The 9,968-nt window shown below is 39.1% G+C and overlaps 1 pseudogene across 1 annotated transcript; it reads right to left on the bottom strand.

Moving 5' to 3' along the window:
- Positions 1 to 310: 310 nt before the first annotated feature.
- Positions 311 to 1,532, bottom strand: LOC308419933 (lupus La protein homolog; annotated as a pseudogene). The gene has a single exon. The product of its transcript is annotated as a lupus La protein homolog (transcript).
- Between the last annotated feature and the right edge of the window lie 8,436 nt (positions 1,533 to 9,968).

Here is a 9,968-nt window from a genome sequence, read left to right as displayed (position 1 = left end):
ATGTTTTTAAAATTTTTATACAGTATACATTTTACAAGTCTGTACTAATAAATTCTCATATTACAAAGGCAACTAAGAGGAAGAATCTTCCTTTTCATATTTTAATCATCCAAACACAAACAGAACTATACATTTGAAAAAACTTTCATTTGGATAACAACAAAAAGAAGACAAGTAAAACAAAAAACTTTTCCTTTTATACAGGTGGACATTGAAGTGGACCTAATTCGCTTTTCTTTTTAAAGGCTTCTGAAGACAAAAAGCAGCTTAAAATCTAACTAAGGAATAAAAACACTGCTTACTAAATAAACTACTTGTCTCTAGCACCATTCTCTCTTTTCTTATGCTTTGATGCGGGTTCTTCTTGGTCTCATCGTCTTTTCATTGGTCCACAACGATGATCACCATCGAATTATCTTCTTCCCTGATACTGCCCTCTTCCTTTGGGTGCCCCAGCATAGGGCAGTCTATTTCCCTTTCCTTTAAATCTATGGGCTGCTGTAAAAACATGACTTCCTTTAAATCTGCCTGCTTCATGGCCTCCTTTTGACTTCCATTTGTTTAGGGATTCTTGCTGATCATCTGTGATTTTTTTCACTGCTTCTTTTTCCGCATGTCCTTCTAGTACTTTCCAAGTCACCTTTTTGTTCCTTAACAGTAGGTTACCGTTATCAGCACTTCTGGCTTTCTCAAGTGCTTCCTTCGCCTTTTCTTTGAAGAGAATTGTTCCCTCTTTTGCTTCTCTGACAAGGTCAATCCACTTTATTTCACCATGATTTGAGAAAAGGAAGTGTAAATCTTCTCTACAGGTCTGGTCATCCAAGTCACCTGAAAACTTCAGTAAGCATCCCGTCTTTCCTTCTAGAGCTCTTGTTTCATCACTACCTGGCTTATGTTTTCCTTCATGTTCTTGTCTAGCTTTTAATTTAGCTTCTACTTTGCTCTGCTTTCTCTCTTCATTTTTTTTTTTTTTTTTTTTTTTTTTTTTGCAAAGTAATCTTCCTTAAAGAGTATTATCAGGTTAGTGTCCTTGTACTTCTTCTGGTCAGGGGCATCCACAAACTTCTTTGCAGACTGAATACTATCAAACACAGCAAATATTGACCCCTTAAATGTTTTGTGCAATGTTCTTCTCATCTTAATATTCAGTATTTGGCCTTTATCATCTAGCCACTCTTTTATATCATCAAGGTGGCATCAGTTGGGAAGCCTTTCATATAAACAGATCTGTTTTTCATGTCATTCTTATACTCGTCCGTCACTTCGGGGAGCAGTCTGCTTGGTGATCTTCTAATTTTAGTTTTGTCTGCACTCGCTTCCATGAGTTTTGCATTAGATCTGTTCAGCGCCTGCACAATTACATTAAAGTCTGTTGTCAGCCGGTTTAGCCTGTTGAATTTTATCATTGTTTCCAAAGGTACCCAGCCTTCATCCGATTTGATCTGTTCTTTTAAAAACGTGTCCCGTGGCAAATTGAAGTCTCCAAAATAATACTCAATTTGATGACAGATTTTGGCCTCCAGAGCAGCCATTTGCGGCGCGCTCCTCGACCAGCGAGGAAAGATGACCACCACCAGAGGATTCTTCTCAGATCACGCTTTATTGTGGGAGCCTCTTGGTTGAAGGGGAGAGCAGGAAGCGAGGGGCCCCGAACTACCCTAGCTGTCCCCTTATATAGGGAGAAGCGCATACGGGCTTGCCATGATTGGTTGTCACCAGTCTGCTGACACCAGAGGCCTCGGGATTGGCCGGAGATAGGTTATGTACTGCGTATGAGCAGGGTGCAGCGCCTTAGCTGACAAGAGCATTGCTATATATGGAGTTGTTTACCTCAAACCGTGAGGGAGCCAGCGCCATCTTGTAATGGAGTCTGCATTCGGCTCCCCACAGCCATTTTTTCATTATCTCCATTTTCATCCATTGTGGCTCTCTGTAAAGTTTCTCACACTCAAAAATTCTGAAGCCACAGTCACCACACCTTTGAGAACAACGACAGAAGAGCCTCTCTACTTCCAAGCGCCAGTGGGCCAGCCAAACGCGCTTAAAGATGGGGGCTTTCCCAGCAGTCCTTGCGTGCTGATAAACATTTTCAACACTCATTGACTGCTTTAAATCTTCAAAATCCTGTTTTGTCTAAAGACTTGACCCCAGACTGGATTTTTCCGATGTCTTCTAGGGAAACATTTCTTTATATAATGGTGTGTAAAGGTGAGCCAAAGAAGTTGCTGTGCAATCAAATGGATCTCTGAAAATGTTCAAACTCGTTATGTTCATTCAGAAATTGTGTTCCCATGGATTTGAATACTTTGTTGGTCTAGTTTCCTGGAATCTGCTCAGTGAGTTCCATAAGCTCTTGATGATCTCATTTAATGCAGACACGTGTGTGCAGATCATCCCATAGTGAATGAAATAGTTCTCTATCCCATTCTGAATCTTCTGCCTCATTTAACTGCCCTGAAAGCACCAGAAATTGTTCCTAGTACAGCAAGGTAGGTATATTGTGTCTGTGGATTTAAAAATTTACAGCCAGGACAGAATGTGATTCAAATCATATACCCCACTGTCAGCATTTTGGCCAACAGTCTGTCTGTGCAATACAATATTTTTCAGCATTAAAGATCTCATCACACATTCCCACCCCAGAGAGAGGGCTGGGTGAGTGCCATCAGGATACAGAACCGACACATAGACAGCTGAGCTCCCAGAACAGCCTTACAAGGACTCTCCAAGCTGAGTCCATAAGAGAGAGAGAGAGAGAGCCTGGTCACCACCACCAGGACTCAGGGTTTACCTGCAGAAGCCTGAGCATCCAGAACAGCCTCGAAAGGGCTCTCCAACCCAAGGTCACAGAAATAGAACCAACTCACTGACATCAAAACTCATTGCCTACACGCAAAGAGCCAAACACCCAGGAACAATCTAATTGCCTTATTCTAATATCAAATATAATAGATTTTCAAGCAAATGTTATCAAAAGGAATAAAGAAGGATACTTTTTACTCACCACAGGAAAAATCTATTAAGATCAACTCTCAATCCTGAACATCTATGCTACAAAAACAAGGGCACCCAAATTCATAAGAAACCTTACTAAAGCTCAAAGAATATTTTACACCACACATAATAATAGTGGGAGAGTACAACACCCCACTCTCATCAATGGACAAATCATGGAAGCAGAAACTGAACAGAGATGCAGAGCGACTAGCAGAGGTTATGAACCAATTGGAATTAACAGACATCTACAGGACATTTCATCCTAAAACAAAAGAATACACCTTCTTCTCAGCACCTCATGGAGCCTTCTCCAAAACTGACCATATAATTAGTCACGACAGGCCTCAACAGATATAAGAAGATTGAAATACTCCCATGCATCCTATCAGATCACCATGGACTAAGGCTGGTCTTTAATAACAACAAAGACAACATAAAGCCCACATACACATGGAAGCTGAACAATGCTCTGCTTAATAATAACATGGTCAAGGAAGAAATAAAGAAAGAAACTAAGGATTTTTTAGAATTTAATGAAAATGAAAGCACATCATACCCAAATTTATGGGATGCAATGATAGCAGTTCTAAGAGGAAAACTCAAAACTCTGAGTTCCTCCAAAAAGAAACTGGAAAGAGCATTCTTTAGCAGCTTGACAGCAGAGCTGAAAGCTCTAGAACAAAAAGGAACAGATACACCCAAGAGGAGTAGACAGCAGGAAATAATCAAACTCAGAACAGAAATCAACGAATTAGAAACAGAAAGAACTATACAAAGAATCAGTAAAACCAGGACCTGGTTCCTTGAGAAAATCAACAAGATTGATAAAACCTTAAGCAGACAAACGAAAGGACACAGAGAGAATATTCAAATTAACAAGATCAGAAATCAACAAAAATTGAGGAAATTCAAGAAATCATCAGATACTTCTACAAAAGCCTATATTCAACAAAACTGGCAAACCTAGAGAAAATTTCTAGACACATACCAGGTACCAAAGTTACACCAGAATCAGACAAACCATCTAAACATGCCCATAACACCTAAAGAAATAGAAGCAGTCATCAAAGCCTCCCAAGCAATAAAATCTCAGGACGAGATGGGTTCAGTGCAGATTTCTATCAAAATTTCTTAGAAGACCTAATACCAATACTCTCCAAACTATTTCACAAATAGAAACAGAAAGAACTCTACCCTATTTGTTCTTTGAAGAGACAATTACGCTTATACCTAAACTTTACAAAGACACTACAAATATAGAGAACTTCAGTCTAATTTTTCTCAGGCTCATGGATGCAAAATTACTCAATAAAATTCTTGCACACTGAATCCAAGAACACATCAAAACAATCATTCATCATGATCAAATAGGCTTATCCCAGGGATGCAGGGATGATAATATATACATAAATCCATCAATGTAGTCCACCATATAAACAAATTTAAAGAAAAAAAAACACATGATCATCTTACTAGATGCTGAGAAAGCATTGGAAAAAAATTCAATACCCCTTCATGTTAAGTCTTGGAAAGATCAGGCATCCAAGGCTCATACGTAAACATAGTAAAAGCAATATACAGTAAACCAGTAGCCAACATCATGGTGAGAAACTTTAAACAATCCCATTTAAGTAAGGGACTAGGCAAGGCTGCCCACTCTCTCCCTACCTATTGAATATAGTACTGAAAGTCCTGGCCAGAGCAATTAGACAACAAAAGGAAGTCAAAGGAAGGAAGAAATCAAAATATTACTGTTTGCTGATAATATGACAGTATACTTAAGTGACATAAAAAATTCCACCAGAGAACTCCCACAGCTGATAAACAACTTCAACAAAATAGTTGGTTATAAAATTAATTCAAATAAATCAGTAGCCTTTCTCTACTCAAAGGATAAACATGCTAGGAAAGAAATTAGAAAAAAAGACATCAACATTGTAAAAATGGTCATCTTTTTTTAAGGTAATCTAGAGAATCAATGCAATCCCCATCAAAATTTCAACTCAGTTCTTCAGAGAGTTGGAAAGAGCAATTTGCAAATTCATCTGGAATAACAAAAAGCTTAGAAGAGCTAAATCTATTTTCAACAATAAAAGAACTTCTGGGGGAATCAACATCCCTGACCTCAAGCTATATTGCAAAGCAATTGTGATAAAAACCACAAGGTATTGGTACAAAGATAGCTAGGTAGATCAATGGAACAGAATTGAAGACCCAGAAATGAACCCACACAGCTATGGTCACTTGATATTTGACAGAACGAGCTAAAAACATTCAATGGGAAAAGGATATCCTCTTCAATAAAAGGTGTTGGTTCAACTGGCAGTCAGCATGCAGAGGAATGAAAATAATTTCTTTCTTATCTTATTGTACAAAGCTCAAGTGCAAGTGGACCAAAGATCTCCACATTAAACCAGGTACACTGAAACTATTAGAAGAGAAAGTAGGGAAAACCTTAGAACACATAGGCACAGGAGAAAATTTCCTGAACAGAACACCGATGGCTCGTGCTCTAAGGTCAAAGATTGACAAATGGGACCTCATGAAATTGAAAAGTTTCTGTAAGGCTAAGGACACTGTCAAGAAGGAAAAAGGAAGCCAACAGATTTGAAAAAGATCTTTACCAATCCTACATCTGATAGAGAGCTAATATCCATTATATACAAAGACCTCAAGAAATTAGTCTCCAGAGAATCAAACAATCCTATTAAAAATGAGGTACAGAGCTAAACAAAAAGTTCTCAACTGAGAAATATCGAATGGCTGAGAAGCACCTAAAAAAGTGCCCAACATCCCCAGTCATCAGGGAAATGCAAATCAAAACAACTGAGATTCTACCTCACACCAGTCATAATGGCTAAGATTAAAAACTCAGATGACAGCAGGTACTGGCAAGGATGTAGAGAAAGAGGAACACTCCTCCACTGTTGATGAGGTTGTAATCTGGTACAACCACTCTGGAAATCAGTTTGTTGGTTCCTCGGAAAATTAGACATAATACTAACAGAAGACCTAGCTATTTTACTACTGGGCATATACCTGAAAGATGCTCCAACACCTAACAAGAACACATGTACCACCTTGTTCGTAGCAGCTTTATTTATAATAGCCAGAAGCTGAAAGAATGCAAATGTCCTTCTACAGAAGAATGGATACAGAAATTGTGGTACATATACACAATGGAGTACTACTCAGCTATTAGAAATGATGATTTTATGAAATTCCTAGTCAAATGGATGAAACTAGAGACTATCATCCTGAGTGAGGTAACCCAGTTAGAAAAGAGAACACATTGTATGCACTCACTGATAAGTGGATACTAGCCCAGAAAGCTCTGAATACCCAAGAAACATTTCACAGACCTTATGGAGCTCAAAAAAAAAAAAAAAAAAAAAAAAAAAAAAAAAAAAAAAAAGTCCAAAATGAGGATGCCTTAGTCCTTCTTAGAAAGGAAACTAAAACACTCACAGGAGGAAATATAAGGTCAAATAGAGGAACAGGTTTGAAGAAAAGATCATTCAGAGGCTGCCTCACCTGGGGATCCACTCCATATGCAGCCACCAAACCCAAGCACTATTGCTGATGCCAAGAAGTTCTTACTGGCAGGAACCAGCTAGAGATGCCTCCTCAAAGGCTCTGCCAGAGTCATTCAGATACAGTTGAGCATGTTTGCAGCTGACGATTGGATTGAACATGGGGACCCCAATGAAGGTGCTAAAGAAATGAGTGAAGGAGCTGAAAGGGGTTGCAACCTCATGGGAAGAACATTATCAACCAACCAAACCCTCCACAACTCTCATGAACTAAAACACCAACCATTGAGCACACAGTGAGAGACCTATGGCTCCAGTTGCATATGAAACTGAAGACAGCAGTGTCTGGCATCAATGTGAGAAGAGGTCTTTGGTCCCGGGACAGCCTGTTTTCCCAATGTAGGAAAATGCCAAGGCACTGAGGTGAAGAGGGTGTTTAGGAGAGAGTGCATCTTCATGAAGACAAGTGGAGGGGGAGGGGGCATGGGAGCCAGTTGGAGGAAGGGGATTACAATTCAAATGTAAATACAGAGAGTATCTAATAAAAATTAATAAAGAAAGAAAACAGAAAAATAAAGAAAGTAAAAAGATAACTGGAGGAAAGTATGTCAAAATTAGACATTTGTTAAGAAACTTGCATTCAGAATATATAAAGAATATTTATATATATATCCCTTTATATGAAGAGATAACCCAATTTAAAAACAGAAACTCTAATATAAAAATATGATCAACTCTATTATTCATTAAAGAAATATAAATCAAAATCCCAGTGCAATATGACTTTATCCCTGCCATGGTAGCTGAAATACATGCACAGACAATAACTGGTATCGGCAAGGATGCGCAGAATTTAGAGTCCTAAGGAGCTGGTGAGAGATCTGTAAAGTGGAACAGGTTTCTATGGAAAACGGTTTTACCATTTTTCAAAACACCAAAGTGTAATTTCACCCTGCAAATCACTTCCCAAGATCAAAATCAACACACATACAGACACACACAGACACACACACAGAGACACACACACAGACACACACAGACACACACAGACACACACACACAGACACACACAGACACACACACACAGACACACACACATGCACACACACACACACACACACACACACACACACATACCATATAAAAGTGTTCACTTACCATTCTTCACAATAGCTAACCAGTGGAAACAGCCCAAAGGCTTGAGTGGCGAATGATAGAATGAAATGCAGTAGATATCACTGAGGAATGAAGTATCAGTATAAACTATACTGTGGATGAACATTAAAATCTCTGTGCTAAGATACCCTCACAGTCACATAGTATATGATCCCATTTACATGAGAAGCCCATGATGAAAAGATCTTTAAAGGTGGGAAGTAGGTTGGTGGTGTCTGGGGCTGCAGGGGTGTGGGCTGGCACCTGACTGTTAAGAGGTGTGGACTTTCTTTTGGGAGTGATGAAAGGTTTTGAAGTCAGCATCAAGCACATGGCTATTAAACAACTAATACCCACTGAATGGTTTATAAGGACAAATTTTGTAGACATGAATAATGACTCAATAAATCTGTTTTGGAAAAAAAAAATCTCATCAGAGAATAGAATGGTTAGCTTCCCCGTGAGGCCAGAGGCAAGAGAAAGTAATAAAGAACCTTTAGACTACAGAGTATGCTTTCTTTTGTGTCCAGCATAAAGCCTGTCTGTTCTTACATGCTTCATAACGCTGAGTTATGTTACTGGAGATGCTTTACGTAGTCATGCCATTTTCAAAGAGAAGACTCTTCCGTTACGTGTGTAATGAGAACGCTTAGTTTTTCCAGGCTTGTCTGATTGTTGTTAGAGGAATATAAATACAGAATGTCTGGCTACTTTCTGAAGTTAAAGGGCCTTCTGTTTCAGAGGATTATTGACTTCATTCACGGCACTGATGCTAATGGTGGGTTGATTAAGTCAGGGAATCATACTTGGGTCAGTGGAACAATCTATATCCAACGGATCTTGGAAGGCCTGAGTGTCTGAGCCAGGCAGGCTTGCCCTAATAATTGCTCATAAACATCTTCGGAGAACCATTTATTAAATTTGCTTTTATGTGGTTCAAAGCAGCTTGACATTTTGACCTCTCATTGTCTTGGTTTTATTCCCAGAGTACTTCTCGGTGAAGTAACTTTCAATGCAGAGGTGATGTCTAAGATTAATAATAAACACCATACAGAAGGCTCTTAACTCACACAACTCTTGGCAGTGTTCTTTTGCTTCCCTGACCTCTCCTCTGGTTTATACAATTTTGTTTCCTATTTTTCTTTGGAATCAGCACAATAATTGTGCATATCCATGGAGAATACCCTGAGAACCTGATACTGGAATGTAGTGTATAGGATCAAATCTAGGTAATTTTCATTTTCATCTTCTTGAAAAGTTATTTCCCTCTGCGAGATATGAAATGTTCATTTTATTTCTACCAAAAAGTACATGATAAAAGTTATAAAGTAGACCATACAACGTTGCATGATAGTAAACTTGTTCCTCTTATCGATTCTGTGCATGTCTGAGTCATATAGTAGTTTTAACTTTAATTTTTGAGAATTCTCCACACAGATTTTCATATTCTGGTACCCCTCTTATGTAAGTTTCAATATGCTCAGTCCAGGGAGTGGCACTATTAGAAGGTTTGGCCTTGTTGGAGTAGGTGTGGCCTTGTTGGAGGAAATGTGCCATCGTGGGTGTAGGCTTTAAGACCCTTGCCCTAGCTTCCTGAAGTTAGTCTTTTCCTGAGATCCTTCATATAAAGATGGAGAACTCTTAGCTCCTTCTCTGGCACCATGCCTGTTTGGATGCTGCCATGCTTCCTGCCATGATGATAATGGACTGAAGCTCTGAAACTGTAAGCCAGCCTCAATTAAACATAAGAGTTGTCTTGGCGATGGTACCTCTTCACAGCAATGGAAATCTAACTAAGATGTCCCTTATCCAACTTCCCTCTCTATCCCTCCCCACCAGCACTCTCAGCCCCACTGACCATGATTCATTCTCTCTACTTGAAAGTTGAAAACAACATTTCAACTTTCAAAGAGAAGTGAGTCTCTTGACCTTTTCATTCTGTTCCTTGCTCATTGTATTATACATACTGTTCCCTGTCCCATCGTCTTTACACAGTTCTTCTGAAGTATTGTCCAAGATCTATAACTTGTCTGAAGACCCTTGAATATGGCTTCACGGTAGGCAACTGTAATAAGTCAAGAAATGTTAGCAGTCCAACATTGGGAAGATGTAGTAAGAGGGTATCTTTGGTTCTCTCTTCCGAGACTTGGTGTTACTCTTTCCTGAAAAGAGACTCCATGGCAGCTATTCTTTAGGTCATGGGATTCCTGAAGTTAGTCATGGGTTTGCAGAGCTGTACTCAGGTCCTTTAACAGCCCCATGAGAACTGCGCATGCTTTTCTA

This window comes from Micromys minutus, assembly GCF_963924665.1.
Source record: "Micromys minutus genome assembly, chromosome: 4".
NCBI classification, from domain to species: domain Eukaryota; kingdom Metazoa; phylum Chordata; class Mammalia; order Rodentia; family Muridae; genus Micromys; species Micromys minutus.
This window is presented reverse-complemented; position numbering and strand designations above follow the sequence as displayed.